The sequence below is a fragment of the Daucus carota genome, chromosome 5, assembly GCF_001625215.2.
Source record: "Daucus carota subsp. sativus chromosome 5, DH1 v3.0, whole genome shotgun sequence".
In the NCBI taxonomy this organism is placed as follows: Eukaryota; Viridiplantae; Streptophyta; class Magnoliopsida; order Apiales; family Apiaceae; genus Daucus; species Daucus carota.
Window position 1 is genome coordinate 5,927,657 of NC_030385.2, and position 25,090 is coordinate 5,952,746.

At 32.0% G+C, this 25,090-nt stretch overlaps 3 long non-coding RNA genes across 3 annotated transcripts; all 3 read left to right on the forward strand.

Moving 5' to 3' along the window:
- Positions 1-1,245: 1,245 nt before the first annotated feature.
- Positions 1,246-5,118, forward strand: LOC135152932 (uncharacterized). Its single transcript, XR_010292278.1, has 3 exons — positions 1,246-3,280; positions 3,361-3,476; positions 4,846-5,118. It is a non-coding gene; the product is annotated as an uncharacterized LOC135152932 (long non-coding RNA).
- Positions 5,119-5,877: 759 nt separating this feature from the next.
- Positions 5,878-9,750, forward strand: LOC135152931 (uncharacterized). The gene is made up of 3 exons (XR_010292277.1): positions 5,878-7,912; positions 7,993-8,108; positions 9,478-9,750. It is a non-coding gene; the product is annotated as an uncharacterized LOC135152931 (long non-coding RNA).
- Positions 9,751-10,509: 759 nt separating this feature from the next.
- Positions 10,510-14,381, forward strand: LOC135152933 (uncharacterized). The gene is made up of 3 exons (XR_010292279.1): positions 10,510-12,543; positions 12,624-12,739; positions 14,109-14,381. It is a non-coding gene; the product is annotated as an uncharacterized LOC135152933 (long non-coding RNA).
- The last annotated feature ends 10,709 nt before the right edge of the window (positions 14,382-25,090 follow it).

Below are 25,090 nucleotides of genomic sequence, written 5' to 3' on the forward strand. Positions count from 1 at the left end.
GCTCCTGCAACAAATTTTCACTAGCATACTTGTTCAAATGCTCTAACTACTGAGATCTTTTCTTTTGTCTCATTTTTTACAGTAAAGTAAATCTTTATACTATCTTTATAAGACCTTAATACATGTCATTGATAAGTGCGTATTTTTACGTATTTTAAGTACCTAATTATTGCTTGTTCTCACTTATTTATTTGTTTATTTGTCTTTTTTCAGGAATATTGCAAATATTTGAAGAAATAAAAGAATAAAGCAAAATGGAGAAAAAGATGGGAAGAAAAAGATCAGGGGAATATTCTCAAGGAAGCATCTAGATGGGACACCTACACCCCTCTCTACCCTAATTTCCCCCTATAAATACACATCTCCCCATCATGTTTCAACTTACCTAGGATTTTCTCTTTTTAGTAGGCTTCTTTTTCTAGTCTAGATCTAGTTTTAATTTGTATGCTCTCTCCCCCTTTTGTAAACACATTTTAATATTTTAATGCAAGAATTCATTTTTGTTCTTACATTCTTGTTCTTTAGGTTTTCTTTGGCTATGAAATCTTCCTCTAACTACAAAAGAATTCAAAGTTGTTTGTAGATTGGAAGGAGCCATTAATTAGTTGTAGCTTTTTTATATTTAGATTTGATTTCTGGAAAAAGCTAAAACTCTAGCACAAAAGATGATTTGTGTTGGGGTTTAGACTTAAGAAATTCCAATATCATTATGTTTTACTTTTATAAAATGCAAAATAGTAGTTTAATAAATATAATATTAGTGTTAAAGAGCCTTATTACAGCCCCCTGCTTAGTTTTATTAAAATAAACTACCTACTGCTCTGTTATTATTTTTCTTTGTTAAAACCAGTGTTACAGAAATTGGGAATCGGACCTAATCGGTTGAGCTACCGATTCAAGGATTAATCGGAAATCGGGGACTAATCGGAAGGATTAATCGGAGTTAAAATCGGGTTTCTTTTAATATTAAAATATCATTTAATATTTAGTTATTATTATATTGGCTATTTAGTAACTAATATATTTACTATATTCATAAACTCTATAATTATTCATATTTAAAGTAATATAGTATTTTAATTTTAATAATTTATCACATATACTTCGATTATTAAATATATATAAGGATTAATCGGATTTCAAAAATCGGATCGGTGGTCGACCTTGCAGAGGATTAATCGGGGATTTATCGGTTAAATCGGGGATTTTTAGAAGACTGGTTAAAACACATATACTCCCCTTTTGTCCCCTGTTTTGTAAAAGAAACTCACCCCCTCCCCTGTCTTTTAACTTGTGCTTTCGTTTTCAAAACCCACATGGAAACCCATTTCCTATTTCTTGTTTCTTCTTCGATTAAAAACCTGCGACCCTCTTCTTTAGCTGAGTCTTTCGTTTTCTGTTAGTAATCGAGTCTAGTCTGTTATGCTTGTTGGTTGTCGTCTTTGTTTGCTTTCTTTCGATTTCGTTTTCGCCGAGTCAAATGCCTGAGTAGTCAGTCTGTTTCTGGATTGTATTTTGCCGATTTGCAGCGTTTATTTGTGTTGGTTTTGCTCAGCGTCGAGTCCTGTTGAATGCTTGTTTTGTTGAGTATGAGTCGTAGCTGAGTCGCCGAGTTCAGGTGGTCTGTCTTTGTCCTAGTCTGTCGAGTGTTTCATTGCTTCCTGTAGTCGAGTTTTGGCACCGAGTCGTGTGTTTGCTGCTCCGATTTGTTGAGGCTGCGTCTTTTGTTTATGTCGAGTTATTCTGGCTTAAGTTTGCTTTCTTTCGTTAGTTTTTGTTGCTGGATTCTACTATCAGGTTTATTAGTATAGTTTTGTGTCTGAGTTAATGCTGCTGTTGGGTGTTGGTTTAATCTGGCTTCTTAAATCGAGTCTATTCTTGCTGTGTTTAAGTCGAGTAGCTGTTCATTCGGCCGAGTTTGATTTATGCTGAGTTTTAATAGGGTCATTTGATGCTGAGTTGTTTGGCTGCTCTTTTATTTAGTAAGTTTGTATTGCTTTCTTGAGTTTGTTTCTTTTCTTTTTGTCGTCTTCTTATCAAGTCACCTCCTGGAAGTTTTCATTTTCTTTTGTTTTTTTTTGTGTTTTGCCGTATGATTGTTTCATTTTCTGGTCAGTAAAGTATGCTTAACTAATTTTAGTTTATTTAGTTAGTTAATCTTGGTAATAAATTTTGGTTAACTACATTATTCTCGCACTTTAATTTTATAAAAATTAGTTTTCAAAATTAGTTTAATAAGAAAACCCCCCCATTTTCAAAACTTAAAATTCCTAATTCGCCTAGGTTAATAATAAAAGGATTTGTGAAAGTTAATTTTAATCTCTGTGGATCGAATTATAAATATTAAAACGGTGATCGTGCGCTTGCGATTAATAAATGTAATATTTCAAGCACATCAGTCATATCTTTCTTTAAGAATTTGGTCTTAAATATAGGTCTTAATCTGTGATTTTGTTCGGATTGTATTAATTATATTAGTTTGGTTCACTATAATTTAAATATTATTATATATATAATTATTATCAATTAAATATATTATTTTAATATGATAACAAATTATATAGATTGGTTAAATATGATTAGATGTTTATAGTCAATCTACGCAACTTTAAGATGTTGGCTAAAATTATATACAACACCATTATTTTCACTAGAAGTTCAATCTTTTTTACCTAATCTTCATACTTATTATTTATAACATGTATAAATTATATTTAACTAAGAATTTTACAAAGTTCTAATTTTTACCTATGAAAAAGAGATCAATACCACTGAGATCTTTTCTTTTGTCTCATTTCTTACATTAATATAATTTTTAATACTATTTTTATAAGATCTTAATACATGTCATATCTTTCTTTAAGAACGTGGTCTTAAATATAAGTCTTAATCTGTGATTTTAGTTTTACAAGGGTACATTTGTTAAATGTTATACGGAAAAATAATGCATACTAGCTTGAAGTAGGTTGAAACAAGGAGAGTATAGGTTGAAATAATGCGGTTGTGCTAGAAATTGAAATGCTGTTGGTTTGTAACGGTGTCAATGCATTCATGAGTTTATTTATGTACCTTGCAGGAATGCTGTACCTTGTAGGAATGTATGTACTTAATTAGCAAATTGACGTGTAGTTTTGTAGGATGGTAAAAGCATCATTTTGCTAGCTAGCTAGCTGTCTGTTTCTAATTAGATGAAAAGAAATCTGAATGTTTAGCTTCTTAGCTTTTGTCAAAGAATATGAATGCCGCACCACCAAGTTGTATGTTGCCTTATTTAGACAAGGTAAACTTTCTCTACCTAACAGTTTTTTTTTCCTTTTGGCGGTTGCAGAGTTTACTTTTCTTTTTCATTTTTTCATGTAGACAATTTGCAAGACTGCAGGGAATATTGCAAAGCCTATTATCGCTGAACAAATTCCGAAGTATATAATCGAGGCATAAGACCTTATGCATGGCTGTATGTAATGCCAAATAAAATAGTTAAGTATCACTTGCATATCATCCTTGTCTCTCAAAACAATAATAAAATAAAAAATTTCCTGAAAAACATCTAAAAGCTATATAACTAGATTTTGACCGCCCATTCGCCACTGTCAAACGTAAGCTCAAGACTCGCATAGCTAAGAACTTAACCATATGCGAAGGTCTATATCTTTGACTTATATTATTATTTACTAAATGATATAAATAAAAGATGAATAAACCATAAGGATATCAGACAACAGCCATTCTTTTAATTTTACTTATACAGTCCATCAACTTTTAATTTTGTCAAGGCGGTAGGTGCAAACTTTAAAGCTGAGGTGCCTTCTTTTAGCATGTTTTTAACTAGATTTAGGGCTCCTAGCATGAGCTCATGGGCTCAAGTTTTGCTATATTTATCTACTTTATGTCGTGTTCATTGTGGCGAGCATTACCATGCCCTTTATCTTAGACCAGCTAACCATGTCTTATTAAACATGATAACAATATCCACCCAAAGGTACGTGAAAAGAATATAAGACTCTTGATAATCTTTCGGAACTACAAGAACCTTTATATGGTGTGAATACAAAGTCATCTAATTGCTAACTATTAATATTTTCCTTTTCTCAAAGAATAAAGTTTTTAAATGATACGACATTGGCTCACCAACAATTTTCAAGAAATCTAGTGATTAGTTTTCAAAAAAAGAAGAAGAAGAAGAAATCTATTATTAGGGTGAATTCAAAACACATAAAATAATTATAATCATATGATTATAATAACTCAATACAATTTTATCTACGGGTATATGTAGATTTTAATAAAAAAATATTAAGACCTTTTCACGGCCACTTCGGAATACTTGATTTGGCATAATGTTTACTATATTAATTAATTATTTATAATAAAAAGTCCTCTTAATTAGATAACTTCAAAACCATTATATTAATAAATTAAAAGTAGAACACAAACTAAAAGTATCAAATGAGGAAGTACATATAATGAGTTTGTTCATGGTATCCATTCAGTTTAAAAACACTTACACAAAACTTAAGACAATTATGAAGAACGATATAAGCTTGGTACACCGATATATTGAACCCGCAAACCAAGAAAGCACGTGTACCATGATCTAATGATGAATATTAAGCATAGCCTTAGCCTCACTCTGCTCCTGCAACAAATTTTCACTAGCATACTTGTTCAAATGCTCTAACTACTGAGATCTTTTCTTTTGTCTCATTTTTTACAGTAAAGTAAATCTTTATACTATCTTTATAAGACCTTAATACATGTCATTGATAAGTGCGTATTTTTACGTATTTTAAGTACCTAATTATTGCTTGTTCTCACTTATTTATTTGTTTATTTGTCTTTTTTCAGGAATATTGCAAATATTTGAAGAAATAAAAGAATAAAGCAAAATGGAGAAAAAGATGGGAAGAAAAAGATCAGGGGAATATTCTCAAGGAAGCATCTAGATGGGACACCTACACCCCTCTCTACCCTAATTTCCCCCTATAAATACACATCTCCCCATCATGTTTCAACTTACCTAGGATTTTCTCTTTTTAGTAGGCTTCTTTTTCTAGTCTAGATCTAGTTTTAATTTGTATGCTCTCTCCCCCTTTTGTAAACACATTTTAATATTTTAATGCAAGAATTCATTTTTGTTCTTACATTCTTGTTCTTTAGGTTTTCTTTGGCTATGAAATCTTCCTCTAACTACAAAAGAATTCAAAGTTGTTTGTAGATTGGAAGGAGCCATTAATTAGTTGTAGCTTTTTTATATTTAGATTTGATTTCTGGAAAAAGCTAAAACTCTAGCACAAAAGATGATTTGTGTTGGGGTTTAGACTTAAGAAATTCCAATATCATTATGTTTTACTTTTATAAAATGCAAAATAGTAGTATAATAAATATAATATTAGTGTTAAAGAGCCTTATTACAGCCCCCTGCTTAGTTTTATTAAAATAAACTACCTACTGCTCTGTTATTATTTTTCTTTGTTAAAACCAGTGTTACAGAAATCGGGAATCGGACCTAATCGGTTGAGCTACCGATTCAAGGATTAATCGGAAATCGGGGACTAATCGGAAGGATTAATCGGAGTTAAAATCGGGTTTCTTTTAATATTAAAATATCATTTAATATTTAGTTATTATTATATTGGCTATTTAGTAACTAATATATTTACTATATTCATAAACTCTATAATTATTCATATTTAAAGTAATATAGTATTTTAATTTTAATAATTTATCACATATACTTCGATTATTAAATATATATAAGGATTAATCGGATTTCAAAAATCGGATCGGTGGTCGACCTTGCAGAGGATTAATCGGGGATTTATCGGTTAAATCGGGGATTTTTAGAAGACTGGTTAAAACACATATACTCCCCTTTTGTCCCCTGTTTTGTAAAAGAAACTCACCCCCTCCCCTGTCTTTTAACTTGTGCTTTCGTTTTCAAAACCCACATGGAAACCCATTTCCTATTTCTTGTTTCTTCTTCGATTAAAAACCTGCGACCCTCTTCTTTAGCTGAGTCTTTCGTTTTCTGTTAGTAATCGAGTCTAGTCTGTTATGCTTGTTGGTTGTCGTCTTTGTTTGCTTTCTTTCGATTTCGTTTTCGCCGAGTCAAATGCCTGAGTAGTCAGTCTGTTTCTGGATTGTATTTTGCCGATTTGCAGCGTTTATTTGTGTTGGTTTTGCTCAGCGTCGAGTCCTGTTGAATGCTTGTTTTGTTGAGTATGAGTCGTAGCTGAGTCGCCGAGTTCAGGTGGTCTGTCTTTGTCCTAGTCTGTCGAGTGTTTCATTGCTTCCTGTAGTCGAGTTTTGGCACCGAGTCGTGTGTTTGCTGCTCCGATTTGTTGAGGCTGCGTCTTTTGTTTATGTCGAGTTATTCTGGCTTAAGTTTGCTTTCTTTCGTTAGTTTTTGTTGCTGGATTCTACTATCAGGTTTATTAGTATAGTTTTGTGTCTGAGTTAATGCTGCTGTTGGGTGTTGGTTTAATCTGGCTTCTTAAATCGAGTCTATTCTTGCTGTGTTTAAGTCGAGTAGCTGTTCATTCGGCCGAGTTTGATTTATGCTGAGTTTTAATAGGGTCATTTGATGCTGAGTTGTTTGGCTGCTCTTTTATTTAGTAAGTTTGTATTGCTTTCTTGAGTTTGTTTCTTTTCTTTTTGTCGTCTTCTTATCAAGTCACCTCCTGGAAGTTTTCATTTTCTTTTGTTTTTTTTTGTGTTTTGCCGTATGATTGTTTCATTTTCTGGTCAGTAAAGTATGCTTAACTAATTTTAGTTTATTTAGTTAGTTAATCTTGGTAATAAATTTTGGTTAACTACATTATTCTCGCACTTTAATTTTATAAAAATTAGTTTTCAAAATTAGTTTAATAAGAAAACCCCCCCATTTTCAAAACTTAAAATTCCTAATTCGCCTAGGTTAATAATAAAAGGATTTGTGAAAGTTAATTTTAATCTCTGTGGATCGAATTATAAATATTAAAACGGTGATCGTGCGCTTGCGATTAATAAATGTAATATTTCAAGCACATCAGTCATATCTTTCTTTAAGAATTTGGTCTTAAATATAGGTCTTAATCTGTGATTTTGTTCGGATTGTATTAATTATATTAGTTTGGTTCACTATAATTTAAATATTATTATATATATAATTATTATCAATTAAATATATTATTTTAATATGATAACAAATTATATAGATTGGTTAAATATGATTAGATGTTTATAGTCAATCTACGCAACTTTAAGATGTTGGCTAAAATTATATACAACACCATTATTTTCACTAGAAGTTCAATCTTTTTTACCTAATCTTCATACTTATTATTTATAACATGTATAAATTATATTTAACTAAGAATTTTACAAAGTTCTAATTTTTACCTATGAAAAAGAGATCAATACCACTGAGATCTTTTCTTTTGTCTCATTTCTTACATTAATATAATTTTTAATACTATTTTTATAAGATCTTAATACATGTCATATCTTTCTTTAAGAACGTGGTCTTAAATATAAGTCTTAATCTGTGATTTTAGTTTTACAAGGGTACATTTGTTAAATGTTATACGGAAAAATAATGCATACTAGCTTGAAGTAGGTTGAAACAAGGAGAGTATAGGTTGAAATAATGCGGTTGTGCTAGAAATTGAAATGCTGTTGGTTTGTAACGGTGTCAATGCATTCATGAGTTTATTTATGTACCTTGCAGGAATGCTGTACCTTGTAGGAATGTATGTACTTAATTAGCAAATTGACGTGTAGTTTTGTAGGATGGTAAAAGCATCATTTTGCTAGCTAGCTAGCTGTCTGTTTCTAATTAGATGAAAAGAAATCTGAATGTTTAGCTTCTTAGCTTTTGTCAAAGAATATGAATGCCGCACCACCAAGTTGTATGTTGCCTTATTTAGACAAGGTAAACTTTCTCTACCTAACAGTTTTTTTTTCCTTTTGGCGGTTGCAGAGTTTACTTTTCTTTTTCATTTTTTCATGTAGACAATTTGCAAGACTGCAGGGAATATTGCAAAGCCTATTATCGCTGAACAAATTCCGAAGTATATAATCGAGGCATAAGACCTTATGCATGGCTGTATGTAATGCCAAATAAAATAGTTAAGTATCACTTGCATATCATCCTTGTCTCTCAAAACAATAATAAAATAAAAAATTTCCTGAAAAACATCTAAAAGCTATATAACTAGATTTTGACCGCCCATTCGCCACTGTCAAACGTAAGCTCAAGACTCGCATAGCTAAGAACTTAACCATATGCGAAGGTCTATATCTTTGACTTATATTATTATTTACTAAATGATATAAATAAAAGATGAATAAACCATAAGGATATCAGACAACAGCCATTCTTTTAATTTTACTTATACAGTCCATCAACTTTTAATTTTGTCAAGGCAGTAGGTGCAAACTTTAAAGCTGAGGTGCCTTCTTTTAGCATGTTTTTAACTAGATTTAGGGCTCCTAGCATGAGCTCATGGGCTCAAGTTTTGCTATATTTATCTACTTTATGTCGTGTTCATTGTGGCGAGCATTACCATGCCCTTTATCTTAGACCAGCTAACCATGTCTTATTAAACATGATAACAATATCCACCCAAAGGTACGTGAATAGAATATAAGACTCTTGATAATCTTTCGGAACTACAAGAACCTTTATATGGTGTGAATACAAAGTCATCTAATTGCTAACTATTAATATTTTCCTTTTCTCAAAGAATAAAGTTTTTAAATGATACGACATTGGCTCACCAACAATTTTCAAGAAATCTAGTGATTAGTTTTCAAAAAAAGAAGAAGAAGAAGAAATCTATTATTAGGGTGAATTCAAAACACATAAAATAATTATAATCATATGATTATAATAACTCAATACAATTTTATCTACGGGTATATGTAGATTTTAATAAAAAAATATTAAGACCTTTTCACGGCCACTTCGGAATACTTGATTTGGCATAATGTTTACTATATTAATTAATTATTTATAATAAAAAGTCCTCTTAATTAGATAACTTCAAAACCATTATATTAATAAATTAAAAGTAGAACACAAACTAAAAGTATCAAATGAGGAAGTACATATAATGAGTTTGTTCATGGTATCCATTCAGTTTAAAAACACTTACACAAAACTTAAGACAATTATGAAGAACGATATAAGCTTGGTACACCGATATATTGAACCCGCAAACCAAGAAAGCACGTGTACCATGATCTAATGATGAATATTAAGCATAGCCTTAGCCTCACTCTGCTCCTGCAACAAATTTTCACTAGCATACTTGTTCAAATGCTCTAACTACTGAGATCTTTTCTTTTGTCTCATTTTTTACAGTAAAGTAAATCTTTATACTATCTTTATAAGACCTTAATACATGTCATTGATAAGTGCGTATTTTTACGTATTTTAAGTACCTAATTATTGCTTGTTCTCACTTATTTATTTGTTTATTTGTCTTTTTTCAGGAATATTGCAAATATTTGAAGAAATAAAAGAATAAAGCAAAATGGAGAAAAAGATGGGAAGAAAAAGATCAGGGGAATATTCTCAAGGAAGCATCTAGATGGGACACCTACACCCCTCTCTACCCTAATTTCCCCCTATAAATACACATCTCCCCATCATGTTTCAACTTACCTAGGATTTTCTCTTTTTAGTAGGCTTCTTTTTCTAGTCTAGATCTAGTTTTAATTTGTATGCTCTCTCCCCCTTTTGTAAACACATTTTAATATTTTAATGCAAGAATTCATTTTTGTTCTTACATTCTTGTTCTTTAGGTTTTCTTTGGCTATGAAATCTTCCTCTAACTACAAAAGAATTCAAAGTTGTTTGTAGATTGGAAGGAGCCATTAATTAGTTGTAGCTTTTTTATATTTAGATTTGATTTCTGGAAAAAGCTAAAACTCTAGCACAAAAGATGATTTGTGTTGGGGTTTAGACTTAAGAAATTCCAATATCATTATGTTTTACTTTTATAAAATGCAAAATAGTAGTATAATAAATATAATATTAGTGTTAAAGAGCCTTATTACAGCCCCCTGCTTAGTTTTATTAAAATAAACTACCTACTGCTCTGTTATTATTTTTCTTTGTTAAAACCAGTGTTACAGAAATCGGGAATCGGACCTAATCGGTTGAGCTACCGATTCAAGGATTAATCGGAAATCGGGGACTAATCGGAAGGATTAATCGGAGTTAAAATCGGGTTTCTTTTAATATTAAAATATCATTTAATATTTAGTTATTATTATATTGGCTATTTAGTAACTAATATATTTACTATATTCATAAACTCTATAATTATTCATATTTAAAGTAATATAGTATTTTAATTTTAATAATTTATCACATATACTTCGATTATTAAATATATATAAGGATTAATCGGATTTAAAAAATCGGATCGATGGTCGACCTTGCAGAGGATTAATCGGGGATTTATCGGTTAAATCGGGGATTTTTAGAAGACTGGTTAAAACACATATACTCCCCTTTTGTCCCCTGTTTTGTAAAAGAAACTCACCCCCTCCCCTGTCTTTTAACTTGTGCTTTCGTTTTCAAAACCCACATGGAAACCCATTTCCTATTTCTTGTTTCTTCTTCGATTAAAAACCTGCGACCCTCTTCTTTAGCTGAGTCTTTCGTTTTCTGTTAGTAATCGAGTCTAGTCTGTTATGCTTGTTGGTTGTCGTCTTTGTTTGCTTTCTTTCGATTTCGTTTTCGCCGAGTCAAATGCCTGAGTAGTCAGTCTGTTTCTGGATTGTATTTTGCCGATTTGCAGCGTTTATTTGTGTTGGTTTTGCTCAGCGTCGAGTCCTGTTGAATGCTTGTTTTGTTGAGTATGAGTCGTAGCTGAGTCGCCGAGTTCAGGTGGTCTGTCTTTGTCCTAGTCTGTCGAGTGTTTCATTGCTTCCTGTAGTCGAGTTTTGGCACCGAGTCGTGTGTTTGCTGCTCCGATTTGTTGAGGCTGCGTCTTTTGTTTATGTCGAGTTATTCTGGCTTAAGTTTGCTTTCTTTCGTTAGTTTTTGTTGCTGGATTCTACTATCAGGTTTATTAGTATAGTTTTGTGTCTGAGTTAATGCTGCTGTTGGGTGTTGGTTTAATCTGGCTTCTTAAATCGAGTCTATTCTTGCTGTGTTTAAGTCGAGTAGCTGTTCATTCGGCCGAGTTTGATTTATGCTGAGTTTTAATAGGGTCATTTGATGCTGAGTTGTTTGGCTGCTCTTTTATTTAGTAAGTTTGTATTGCTTTCTTGAGTTTGTTTCTTTTCTTTTTGTCGTCTTCTTATCAAGTCACCTCCTGGAAGTTTTCATTTTCTTTTGTTTTTTTTGTGTTTTGCCGTATGATTGTTTCATTTTCTGGTCAGTAAAGTATGCTTAACTAATTTTAGTTTATTTAGTTAGTTAATCTTGGTAATAAATTTTGGTTAACTACATTATTCTCGCACTTTAATTTTATAAAAATTAGTTTTCAAAATTAGTTTAATAAGAAAACCCCCCCATTTTCAAAACTTAAAATTCCTAATTCACCTAGGTTAATAATAAAAGGATTTGTGAAAGTTAATTTTAATCTCTGTGGATCGAATTATAAATATTAAAACGGTGATCGTGCGCTTGCGATTAATAAATGTAATATTTCAAGCACATCAGTCATATCTTTCTTTAAGAATTTGGTCTTAAATATAGGTCTTAATCTGTGATTTTGTTCGGATTGTATTAATTATATTAGTTTGGTTCACTATAATTTAAATATTATTATATATATAATTATTATCAATTAAATATATTATTTTAATATGATAACAAATTATATAGATTGGTTAAATATGATTAGATGTTTATAGTCAATCTACGCAACTTTAAGATGTTGGCTAAAATTATATACAACACCATTATTTTCACTAGAAGTTCAATCTTTTTTACCTAATCTTCATACTTATTATTTATAACATGTATAAATTATATTTAACTAAGAATTTTACAAAGTTCTAATTTTTACCTATGAAAAAGAGATCAATACCACTGAGATCTTTTCTTTTGTCTCATTTCTTACATTAATATAATTTTTAATACTATTTTTATAAGATCTTAATACATGTCATATCTTTCTTTAAGAACGTGGTCTTAAATATAAGTCTTAATCTGTGATTTTAGTTTTACAAGGGTACATTTGTTAAATGTTATACGGAAAAATAATGCATACTAGCTTGAAGTAGGTTGAAACAAGGAGAGTATAGGTTGAAATAATGCGGTTGTGCTAGAAATTGAAATGCTGTTGGTTTGTAACGGTGTCAATGCATTCATGAGTTTATTTATGTACCTTGCAGGAATGCTGTACCTTGTAGGAATGTATGTACTTAATTAGCAAATTGACGTGTAGTTTTGTAGGATGGTAAAAGCATCATTTTGCTAGCTAGCTAGCTGTCTGTTTCTAATTAGATGAAAAGAAATCTGAATGTTTAGCTTCTTAGCTTTTGTCAAAGAATATGAATGCCGCACCACCAAGTTGTATGTTGCCTTATTTAGACAAGGTAAACTTTCTCTACCTAACAGTTTTTTTTTCTTTTTGGCGGTTGCAGAGTTTACTTTTCTTTTTCATTTTTTCATGTAGACAATTTGCAAGACTGCAGGGAATATTGCAAAGCCTATTATCGCTGAACAAATTCCGAAGTATATAATCGAGGCATAAGACCTTATGCATGGCTGTATGTAATGCCAAATAAAATAGTTAAGTATCACTTGCATATCATCCTTGTCTCTCAAAACAATAATAAAATAAAAAATTTCCTGAAAAACATCTAAAAGCTATATAACTAGATTTTGACCGCCCATTCGCCACTGTCAAACGTAAGCTCAAGACTCGCATAGCTAAGAACTTAACCATATGCGAAGGTCTATATCTTTGACTTATATTATTATTTACTAAATGATATAAATAAAAGATGAATAAACCATAAGGATATCAGACAACAGCCATTCTTTTAATTTTACTTATACAGTCCATCAACTTTTAATTTTGTCAAGGCAGTAGGTGCAAACTTTAAAGCTGAGGTGCCTTCTTTTAGCATGTTTTTAACTAGATTTAGGGCTCCTAGCATGAGCTCATGGGCTCAAGTTTTGCTATATTTATCTATTTTATGTCGTGTTCATTGTGGCGAGCATTACCATGCCCTTTATCTTAGACCAGCTAACCATGTCTTATTAAACATGATAACAATATCCACCCAAAGGTACGTGAATAGAATATAAGACTCTTGATAATTTTTCGGAACTACAAGAACCTTTATATGGTGTGAATACAAAGTCATCTAATTGCTAACTATTAATATTTTCCTTTTCTCAAAGAATAAAGTTTTTAAATGATACGACATTGGCTCACCAACAATTTTCAAGAAATCTAGTGATTAGTTTTCAAAAAAAGAAGAAGAAGAAGAAATCTATTATTAGGGTGAATTCAAAACACATAAAATAATTATAATCATATGATTATAATAACTCAATACAATTTTATCTACGGGTATATGTAGATTTTAATAAAAAAATATTAAGACCTTTTCACGGCCACTTCGGAATACTTGATTTGGCATAATGTTTACTATATTAATTAATTATTTATAATAAAAAGTCCTCTTAATTAGATAACTTCAAAACCATTATATTAATAAATTAAAAGTAGAACACAAAATAAAAGTATCAAATGAGGAAGTACATATAATGAGTTTGTTCATGGTATCCATTCAGTTTAAAAACACTTACACAAAACTTAAGACAATTATGAAGAACGATATAAGCTTGGTACACCGATATATTGAACCCGCAAACCAAGAAAGCACGTGTACCATGATCTAATGATGAATATTAAGCATAGCCTTAGCCTCACTCTGCTCCTGCAACAAATTTTCACTAGCATACTTGTTCAAATGCTCTAACTACTGAGATCTTTTCTTTTGTCTCATTTTTTACAGTAAAGTAAATCTTTATACTATCTTTATAAGACCTTAATACATGTCATTGATAAGTGCGTATTTTTACGTATTTTAAGTACCTAATTATTGCTTGTTCTCACTTATTTATTTGTTTATTTGTCTTTTTTCAGGAATATTGCAAATATTTGAAGAAATAAAAGAATAAAGCAAAATGGAGAAAAAGATGGGAAGAAAAAGATCAGGGGAATATTCTCAAGGAAGCATCTAGATGGGACACCTACACCCCTCTCTACCCTAATTTCCCCCTATAAATACACATCTCCCCATCATGTTTCAACTTACCTAGGATTTTCTCTTTTTAGTAGGCTTCTTTTTCTAGTCTAGATCTAGTTTTAATTTGTATGCTCTCTCCCCCTTTTGTAAACACATTTTAATATTTTAATGCAAGAATTCATTTTTGTTCTTACATTCTTGTTCTTTAGGTTTTCTTTGGCTATGAAATCTTCCTCTAACTACAAAAGAATTCAAAGTTGTTTGTAGATTGGAAGGAGCCATTAATTAGTTGTAGCTTTTTTATATTTAGATTTGATTTCTGGAAAAAGCTAAAACTCTAGCACAAAAGATGATTTGTGTTGGGGTTTAGACTTAAGAAATTCCAATATCATTATGTTTTACTTTTATAAAATGCAAAATAGTAGTTTAATAAATATAATATTAGTGTTAAAGAGCCTTATTACAGCCCCCTGCTTAGTTTTATTAAAATAAACTACCTACTGCTCTGTTATTATTTTTCTTTGTTAAAACCAGTGTTACAGAAATTGGGAATCGGACCTAATCGGTTGAGCTACCGATTCAAGGATTAATCGGAAATCGGGGACTAATCGGAAGGATTAATCGGAGTTAAAATCGGGTTTCTTTTAATATTAAAATATCATTTAATATTTAGTTATTATTATATTGGCTATTTAGTAACTAATATATTTACTATATTCATAAACTCTATAATTATTCATATTTAAAGTAATATAGTATTTTAATTTTAATAATTTATCACATATACTTCGATTATTAAATATATATAAGGATTAATCGGATTTCAAAAATCGGATCGGTGGTCGACCTTGCAGAGGATTAATCGGGGATTTATCGGTTAAATCGGGGATTTTTAGAAGACTGGTTAAAACACATATACTCCCCTTTTGTCCCCTGTTTTGTAAAAGAAACTCACCCCCTCCCCTGTCTTTTAACTTGTGCTTTCGTTTTCAAAACCCACATGGAAACCCATTTCCTATTTCTTGTTTCTTCTTCGATTAAAAACCTGCGACCCTCTTCTTTAGCTGAGTCTTTCGTTTTCTGTTAGTAATCGAGTCTAGTCTGTTATGCTTGTTGGTTGTCGTCTTTGTTTGCTTTCTTTCGATTTCGTTTTCGCCGAGTCAAATGCCTGAGTAGTCAGTCTGTTTCTGGATTGTATTTTGCCGATTTGCAGCGTTTATTTGTGTTGGTTTTGCTCAGCGTCGAGTCCTGTTGAATGCTTGTTTTGTTGAGTATGAGTCGTAGCTGAGTCGCCGAGTTCAGGTGGTCTGTCTTTGTCCTAGTCTGTCGAGTGTTTCATTGCTTCCTGTAGTCGAGTTTTGGCACCGAGTCGTGTGTTTGCTGCTCCGATTTGTTGAGGCTGCGTCTTTTGTTTATGTCGAGTTATTCTGGCTTAAGTTTGCTTTCTTTCGTTAGTTTTTGTTGCTGGATTCTACTATCAGGTTTATTAGTATAGTTTTGTGTCTGAGTTAATGCTGCTGTTGGGTGTTGGTTTAATCTGGCTTCTTAAATCGAGTCTATTCTTGCTGTGTTTAAGTCGAGTAGCTGTTCATTCGGCCGAGTTTGATTTATGCTGAGTTTTAATAGGGTCATTTGATGCTGAGTTGTTTGGCTGCTCTTTTATTTAGTAAGTTTGTATTGCTTTCTTGAGTTTGTTTCTTTTCTTTTTGTCGTCTTCTTATCAAGTCACCTCCTGGAAGTTTTCATTTTCTTTTGTTTTTTTTTGTGTTTTGCCGTATGATTGTTTCATTTTCTGGTCAGTAAAGTATGCTTAACTAATTTTAGTTTATTTAGTTAGTTAATCTTGGTAATAAATTTTGGTTAACTACATTATTCTCGCACTTTAATTTTATAAAAATTAGTTTTCAAAATTAGTTTAATAAGAAAACCCCCCCATTTTCAAAACTTAAAATTCCTAATTCGCCTAGGTTAATAATAAAAGGATTTGTGAAAGTTAATTTTAATCTCTGTGGATCGAATTATAAATATTAAAACGGTGATCGTGCGCTTGCGATTAATAAATGTAATATTTCAAGCACATCAGTCATATCTTTCTTTAAGAATTTGGTCTTAAATATAGGTCTTAATATGTGATTTTGTTTGGATTGTATTATTTATATTAGTTTGGTTCACTATAATTTAAATATTATTATATATATAATTATTATCAATTAAATATATTATTTTAATATGATAACAAATTATATAGATTGGTTAAATATGATTAGATGTTTATAGTCAATCTACGCAACTTTAAGATGTTGGCTAAAATTATATACAACACCATTATTTTCACTAGAAGTTCAATCTTTTTTACCTGATCTTCATACTTATTATTTATAACATGTATAAATTATATTTAACTAAGAATTTTACAAAGTTCTAATTTTTACCTATGAAAAAGAGATCAATACCACTGAGATCTTTTCTTTTGTCTCATTTCTTACATTAATATAATTTTTAATACTATTTTTATAAGATCTTAATACATGTCATATCTTTCTTTAAGAACGTGGTCTTAAATATAAGTCTTAATCTGTGATTTTAGTTTTAGAAGGGTACATTTGTTAAATGTTATACGGAAAAATAATGCATACTAGCTTGAAGTAGGTTGAAACAAGGAGAGTATAGGTTGAAATAATGCGGTTGTGCTAGAAATTGAAATGCTGTTGGTTTGTAACGGTGTCAATGCATTCATGAGTTTATTTATGTACCTTGCAGGAATGCTGTACCTTGTAGGAATGTATGTACTTAATTAGCAAATTGACGTGTAGTTTTGTAGGATGGTAAAAGCATCATTTTGCTAGCTAGCTAGCTGTCTGTTTCTAATTAGATGAAAAGAAATCTGAATGTTTAGCTTCTTAGCTTTTGTCAAAGAATATGAATGCCGCACCACCAAGTTGTATGTTGCCTTATTTAGACAAGGTAAACTTTCTCTACCTAACAGTTTTTTTTTCCTTTTGGCGGTTGCAGAGTTTACTTTTCTTTTTCATTTTTTCATGTAGACAATTTGCAAGACTGCAGGGAATATTGCAAAGCCTATTATCGCTGAACAAATTCCGAAGTATATAATCGAGGCATAAGACCTTATGCATGGCTGTATGTAATGCCAAATAAAATAGTTAAGTATCACTTGCATATCATCCTTGTCTCTCAAAACAATAATAAAATAAAAAATTTCCTGAAAAACATCTAAAAGCTATATAACTAGATTTTGACCGCCCATTCGCCACTGTCAAACGTAAGCTCAAGACTCGCATAGCTAAGAACTTAACCATATGCGAAGGTCTATATCTTTGACTTATATTATTATTTACTAAATGATATAAATAAAAGATGAATAAACCATAAGGATATCAGACAACAGCCATTCTTTTAATTTTACTTATACAGTCCATCAACTTTTAATTTTGTCAAGGCAGTAGGTGCAAACTTTAAAGCTGAGGTGCCTTCTTTTAGCATGTTTTTAACTAGATTTAGGGCTCCTAGCATGAGCTCATGGGCTCAAGTTTTGCTATATTTATCTACTTTATGTCGTGTTCATTGTGGCGAGCATTACCATGCCCTTTATCTTAGACCAGCTAACCATGTCTTATTAAACATGATAACAATATCCACCCAAAGGTACGTGAAAAGAATATAAGACTCTTGATAATCTTTCGGAACTACAAGAACCTTTATATGGTGTGAATACAAAGTCATCTAATTGCTAACTATTAATATTTTCCTTTTCTCAAAGAATAAAGTTTTTAAATGATACGACATTGGCTCACCAACAATTTTCAAGAAATCTAGTGATTAGTTTTCAAAAAAAGAAGAAGAAGAAGAAATCTATTATTAGGGTGAATTCAAAACACATAAAATAATTATAATCATATGATTATAATAACTCAATACAATTTTATCTACGGGTATATGTAGATTTTAATAAAAAAATATTAAGACCTTTTCACGGCCACTTCGGAATACTTGATTTGGCATAATGTTTACTATATTAATTAATTATTTATAATAAAAAGTCCTCTTAATTAGATAACTTCAAAACCATTATATTAATAAATTAAAAGTAGAACACAAAATAAAAGTATCAAATGAGGAAGTACATATAATGAGTTTGTTCATGGTATCCATTCAGTTTAAAAACACTTACACAAAACTTAAGACAATTATGAAGAACGATATAAGCTTGGTACACCGATATATTGAACCCGCAAACCAAGAAAGCACGTGTACCATGATCTAATGATGAATATTAAGCATAGCCTTAGCCTCACTCTGCTCCTGCAACAAATTTTCACTAGCATACTTGTTCAAATGCTCTAACTACTGAGATCTTTTCTTTTGTCTCATTTTTTACAGTAAAGTAAATCTTTATACTATCTTTATAAGACCTTAATACATGTCATTGATAAGTGCGTATTTTTACGTATTTTAAGTACCTAATTATTGCTTGTTCTCACTTATTTATTTGTTTATTTGTCTTTTTTCAGGAATATTGCAAATATTTGAAGAAATAAAAGAATAAAGGAAAATGGAGAAAAAGATGGGAAGAAAAAGATCAGGGGAATATTCTCAAGGAAGCATCTAGATGGGACACCTACACCCCTCTCTACCCTAATTTCCCCCTATAAATACACATCTCCCCATCATGTTTCAACTTACCTAGGATTTTCTCTTTTTAGTAGGCTTCTTTTTCTAGTCTAGATCTAGTTTTAATTTGTATGCTCTCTCCCCCTTTTGTAAACACATTTTAATATTTTAATGCAAGAATTCATTTTTGTTTTTACATTCTTGTTCTTTAGGTTTTCTTTGGCTATGAAATCTTCCTCTAACTACAAAAGAATTCAAAGTTGTTTGTAGATTGGAAGGAGCCATTAATTAGTTGTAGCTTTTTTATATTTAGATTTGATTTCTGGAAAAAGCTAAAACTCTAGCACAAAAGATGATTTGTGTTGGGGTTTAGACTTAAGAAATTCCAATATCATTATGTTTTACTTTTATAAAATGCAAAATAGTAGTTTAATAAATATAATATTAGTGTTAAAGAGCCTTATTACAGCCCCCTGCTTAGTTTTATTAAAATAAACTACCTACTGCTCTGTTATTATTTTTCTTTGTTAAAACCAGTGTTACAGAAATTGGGAATCGGACCTAATCGGTTGAGCTACCGATTCAAGGATTAATCGGAAATCGGGGACTAATCGGAAGGATTAATCGGAGTTAAAATCGGGTTTCTTTTAATATTAAAATATCATTTAATATTTAGTTATTATTATATTGGCTATTTAGTAACTAATATATTTACTATATTCATAAACTCTATAATTATTCATATTTAAAGTAATATAGTATTTTAATTTTAATAATTTATCACATATACTTCGATTATTAAATATATATAAGGATTAATCGGATTTCAAAAATCGGATCGGTGGTCGACCTTGCAGAGGATTAATCGGGGATTTATCGGTTAAATCGGGGATTTTTAGAACACCGGTTAAAACACATATACTCCCCTTTTGTCCCCTGTTTTGTAAAAGAAACTCACCCCCTCCCCTGTCTTTTAACTTGTGCTTTCGTTTTCAAAACCCACATGGAAACCCATTTCCTATTTCTTGTTTCTTCTTCGATTAAAAACCTGCGACCCTCTTCTTTAGCTGAGTCTTTCGTTTTCTGTTAGTAATCGAGTCTAGTCTGTTATGCTTGTTGGTTGTCGTCTTTGTTTGCTTTCTTTCGATTTCGTTTTCGCCGAGTCAAATGCCTGAGTAGTCAGTCTGTTTCTGGATTGTATTTTGCCGATTTGCAGCGTTTATTTGTGTTGGTTTTGCTCAGCGTCGAGTCCTGTTGAATGCTTGTTTTGTTGAGTATGAGTCGTAGCTGAGTCGCCGAGTTCAGGTGGTCTGTCTTTGTCCTAGTCTGTCGAGTGTTTCATTGCTTCCTGTAGTCGAGTTTTGGCACCGAGTCGTGTGTTTGCTGCTCCGATTTGTTGAGGCTGCGTCTTTTGTTTATGTTGAGGCGGATTAGAACAATTAATTTGTAAAAAGTTTTAATACGATTAATTAATTATAAAAAAAATTGATTTAAAATCACCAATTAAACCAAAAACTATTTAACTAAACTTAACCAAAGTTTCTCCGTGACATTGTTTTAAAACAAAGCTGGCCAAAATACATTTTACAGAAACCAAATCACTCAACTTAACAAACTCACTAACTTGGCCACGAAATTAAAAACCAACGAAATCAAAAAAAACAAAACAACAAAGCCAGTAAACTAAGAAACCTAGAATTGACTCGCTGTACCAGAAACAAAATCACAAAAGAAATCGCAAACAAACTAAAAAAAAAAAAAAAACTTAAACACGTGACTCAATCAGCATTCCACTGGACAAACTCGAGTGAAAATGCAACAAAATCAATGAATAAAAACTGAACTCTAAAATCTAAATTAACAACCCAACTTAGTGAAAATGACTCAGCTGCAAACTCAGTAAAAATGACTCGGAACTCTTCAAACTCAGCATTCAAACTCAACGAAAAACAGAGCAGATGACATTACGCGAACTCGGTCACTAACTCGGCACCTTGACTCGAAGCTACTCAGACAACCCAAGGCAAGAGAATATTAACAGCAAACAAAATAACGACGCAGCAAAGAACACGAAAACGAAACCCAGACTGCTACTCGGCTGAACTCGGGAACTGAACAAAACGAAAACTCAGTGCTGCTATCACAGAAACTTAAAACTCGGTGCGAATCGGACTCAACTTAGACATACAAAATCAATCTCAGACTCGGTAAACTAGCTACCCTACGACTCGACTCACTGGGACTCAGCATCAAAACAGAGAAAACGCACAAAAACAGAGTCGACAAAGAACAGACGCAAGAAAAAAAAAAAAAACTAACTAGCTACGATTCTGTCAAATACAACCCAGCAACTACAAACACAAAACTCGTGCAGCAACGTACAGAAAAGAACAAAAATGAAAACAATGACAGCGGTGAACTCAGTTCCAGACTCGGCTGACTCAGAGCTCGGACACGCAAACAATGCTAGACTAACAAAAACAGTGTAAAGAACGGAGGTGGGGTTGTTTAATCTAAACAGGGGAAAGGGGTTTTCGCTTTTAGAAAACAGAACAGTAGAATAGTAGATAGTTTATTTTAATAAAACGAAGCAGGGGCTGTAAGAAGGCTATTAACTATTGTTTTGCATTTTATAAAAGTAAAACAGAATGATTTTGGAATTTCTTAAGTAGAGCATCTCCAAGGGGCTTTCTAAATGAGTTTTTAACTTCAAATTTAAAGAGCAAAACAAAAATTAGAGCTCCAATGAACTCTTAGAGGCTCTTTAAAAATTTAAGAGATCATCATCTCTCCTTTCTTTTAAAGAGCATGAAAGAGCTCTTAACTTCTTTTTCATGAATATAATATTTATTTCCCTCCAACTTTACCTTCAACAATTCTCTCTTTTTACTTTTTTCTCTCATTTATATGTATAAAATATGAATAAGGAGCAAGTATAAAGAGGAGCATTGGAGTTGAAATTTTTTTCAATGTCTTAACTCACTAGGAGCCAAATATTATATTATATTTTGAAGAGTGATTTAAGAGCATCATTGGAGATGCTCTAAACCCCAACACAAATCATCTTTTGTGCTAGAGTTTTAACTTCTTCCAAAAATTAAATCTAAATATAAAGAGAGCTACAACTAATTAATGGTTCCTTCCAATCTACAAACAACTTTGAACATTTTGTAGTTAGAGGAAGATTTCATAGCCAAGAGAAACATAAAGAACAAGAATGTAAGAACAAAAGATAAAATTTTGCATTAAAATATTAAAGTGTTTACAAAATGGGCTCCGTTTCATTTATAACCAATTTGTTCAACCACTTTTCAAAACTAACCAGTTTTTTTTTCGAGCTTTCAAAACTAACCAGGCTAATTCATTCGAAAAATGGCGACCCAAACCATTTTAAATTAACTGTACGGGACGCCCTTCCAAAGGGCGACCCCTTCTTCAATTTGTGGCCATATGGGTCGCCCTATACACGGGCGACCCTGGCTTATTTTAAAAAAATAATTCAAAAATCGGAAAATTTTTATATATTATTTATATTATTATATTTTTATAATATTATATTATATAATGATATAATATAAAAAAATCATATAATGATATTGTTTTACACGGGCGACCCTGGTCTATATTTTTTTTTAAAAAAAAATCATTAATCGGATAATTTTTATACATTATTTGTGATATTATATTTTATATTATTATATTATGTAATTATATAATATAATATTATAGAATGTAATATTTAAATATTTAAGCTCATACTGAAGTATAATTTAAAAGGTAATTATATATATATATATATATATATATATATATATATATATATATATATATATATTTAATTCAAGTTTTAGTAAGTATCTAATTAATAATGTTGTAATTACATAGCTAGTAATAAAATTGTGAATTTTTGTAACCTATTTCTATAAAATACCATTAGGTTTTTAGTCATTCTCACACATACACACATATTCTAGATCGACTCGTACAAACAAAGCTCTGAATGGAGAACCATAAAAGATCGAGAAAGGAAGACGAGGGGATGGAAGAATGGGCTTATGAACAAACGAAAGGCGAGCTTTCAATTGCTGCGGAAAGGGTATCGAGGAAGATGAAGTTTGTTGCGGAGATGCGGTCGTCGCAGTATCGAGAAGAAAGAAAGGGTAGACATTGGGTGCCGACCAAGGATGAGACCGACACTGAGGTTATGTATGGAGTAGGCAGGGCGTTGCGAGAATATCACTTCAAAAAAGATAGAGATACAAATACTTCTTTCTTGAGAGGACAGAGAGGAGAAAAGGGTAGCATTGTTGGAAGAGAGCTGGGCAGAATACGATGCAAAAGTGATAGATATTGTGAAATCGAATTTTGACGAGTATGCAAAGCATCCGTGATGAATTTTGTCATATGTTAGATGTGAGTCATTTTGAAGTAGTTGTAATGTTGTGTTTATACTCTTACTAAGTGCAATTTCATTGAAATAAATATAATGCAAGTACAAACAACTAGATTTATCGAAATAAAAACAAGAACAAAATATATTATTCGGAATCATCATCATCAGTTGCCTCTTCATCGGACATCGGCTCATCGGACAAGTAATTTGGATTTTGAAGAAGTTGGCATTCTTCTTCAAAAGTCATTTCCCTGCCGCTAGCAGCTGCCGAATCTTTTACCAACTTAAGCATGTAGAAACGACAACGACGCAACAACATTCTGTTGTTCTCTTCCCCTATTAGTCCCACAGCTTCAATGACCAAACGGCGATAATCACCCCAACTACCGTTGAAGTTACGAGCCGGATACACGCCTAAAGAATCGCGGACGGGGAGCTTTGCACCGAGACCAATCAGATCATTTCTCAACTGATTCGATTCTTCAAGACGGAATGCCCACTCGCGCCGCACTCCAGCGAAATACTCTTTGGGATCGGTGTATCTCAAACTATAGTAGTCGTCATCCATTTGTCGTAGCAACCAAATTCTAGAGGATGAGAACATTTCGTGATGAGAAGATTTAAGTTTTAAGTTGTAAGTGTAGACACCTTCAATAAACATGAGTACATATAGACTAATAATCCACTGTAGGCATGTGAAGTAGTTGAGTTGGAAGGCTAAGGTTGCACAGCTTTCATGGAGTGTAGCCATGTGAAGCTACTTGAGTATAGTGGTGAAGGTGTCTGAATCGGTCCATGTGAAACTGCATAGATTCCTTTACTATAACCATGATAAAAGTAAATGACATGGTCTTTTTGGCAGAGATTCGGAGACTGTACCAATGTGAATCCTATAATGCACCCATGTGAATTATTTTTTGCAGAAATTCGGAGACTGTAGCCATGTGAAACTGTACCCATGTGAACCCTATAATGCACCCATGTGAAACTGCATAGATTCCTTCGGGGTTAGATTACCAGACTGTAGCCATGTGAAGCCTATAATGCACCCATGGCAGAGATTCCATTATTTTCTTCCGCAATAATGGTAATCTGATGAGTAAACATTTGTATGAAGGGAGCCTACTTGGGAAATTGGGCTTATAAATAGTGGAAAACTTGTTCAAACTTTTTAAACAAATCTTAATTACATGGATCCAATAGGTGAGGTTGTTCAAGGGGATACGTGCTACTGTGAAAGGCTTGTCGTTCATAGTACTTATCGAGTGACTGGGCCTAATGCTGGAAGAATGATGTCCCGGTGTCCACTATGGCCAGAGGGGTGCGGATACATGTTTTGGATCGATGACTCACTTGAGGCGCGTGCTACTGCAGTGCTTACTGAGATGACTAAGGAGATGAGCGACCTCATATGGGATCATCACTTTTCAAAGGAGAGGATTAGGGAGAGGCATGATGAAGACCTTAAATCTGTGAAGGGAAAAAAGAAAGAGGAGGGTTGTTCAAAAAATAAAAACGAACGTTGATTTAAGTTCATGTCCTAGTAACATGCATGTGTTGTTGTGTTTCTTATTATGTACGTACAATAATACATTGTCCTTCCCCACTTTACGAACCCAGTCTTATGTATTAAGTTGTTTATTTTTTAATATTTTAAACTGATGGACTTATCATTTTCACTTATAAATAAGTCCCTCCCTCATCATCTCACCTTCATCACTATCTTAAACACATTATAACATTTATGGATTCCGTTGCTGTCGATAAGTGCTACTGTGACAAAGTCCTTGTTAAGAGAGTTTGTCATGACAACGGTCCCGACGTTGGTAGACGGATGTTGCAATGTCCTAACGGCGC